We start from the raw sequence: 614 nt of genomic DNA, 5'->3' as shown, positions 1-614 counted from the left end.
CTTTTTGGATGGCTATTCAGGTTACAACCAAATTGCAGTAGATCCTCAGGACCAAGAGAAAATAGCATTTACTTGCCCTTCTGGCGTGTTTGCCTACAGGAGGATGCCTTTTGGTCTGTGTAATGCTCCTGCAACCTTTCAGAGATGCATGTTATCCATATTCTCCGATATGGTGGAGAAATTCCTGGAAGTCTTCATGGATGACTTCTCAGTATATGGAGACTCATTCAGCTCCTGTCTTAATCACCTAGCACTTGTCCTAAAAAGGTGCCAAGAGACTAACCTGGTTTTAAACTGGGAGAAATGTCACTTTATGGTGACTGAAGGAATTGTCCTTGGGCACAAAATTTCAAGCAGGGGAATAGAGGTGGATAAAGCAAAGGTGGAGGTAATTGAAAAATTGCCACCACCAGCCAATGTTAAGGCAATCAGAAGCTTTCAGGGGCATGCAGGATTCTACAGAAGATTTATAAAGGATTTTTCGAAAATTGCAAAACCTTTGAGTAACCTGCTAGCTGCTGACACACCATTTGTGTTTGACACACAGTGTCTGCAGGCATTTGAGACCCTAAAAGCTAAGCTGGTCACAGCACCAGTCATCTCTGCACCAGACT

The sequence above is a fragment of the Arachis duranensis genome, chromosome 6 (genome assembly GCF_000817695.3).
Source record: "Arachis duranensis cultivar V14167 chromosome 6, aradu.V14167.gnm2.J7QH, whole genome shotgun sequence".
Lineage (NCBI taxonomy): Eukaryota > Viridiplantae > Streptophyta > Magnoliopsida > Fabales > Fabaceae > Arachis > Arachis duranensis.
Note: the sequence above shows the minus strand (reverse complement) of the source record.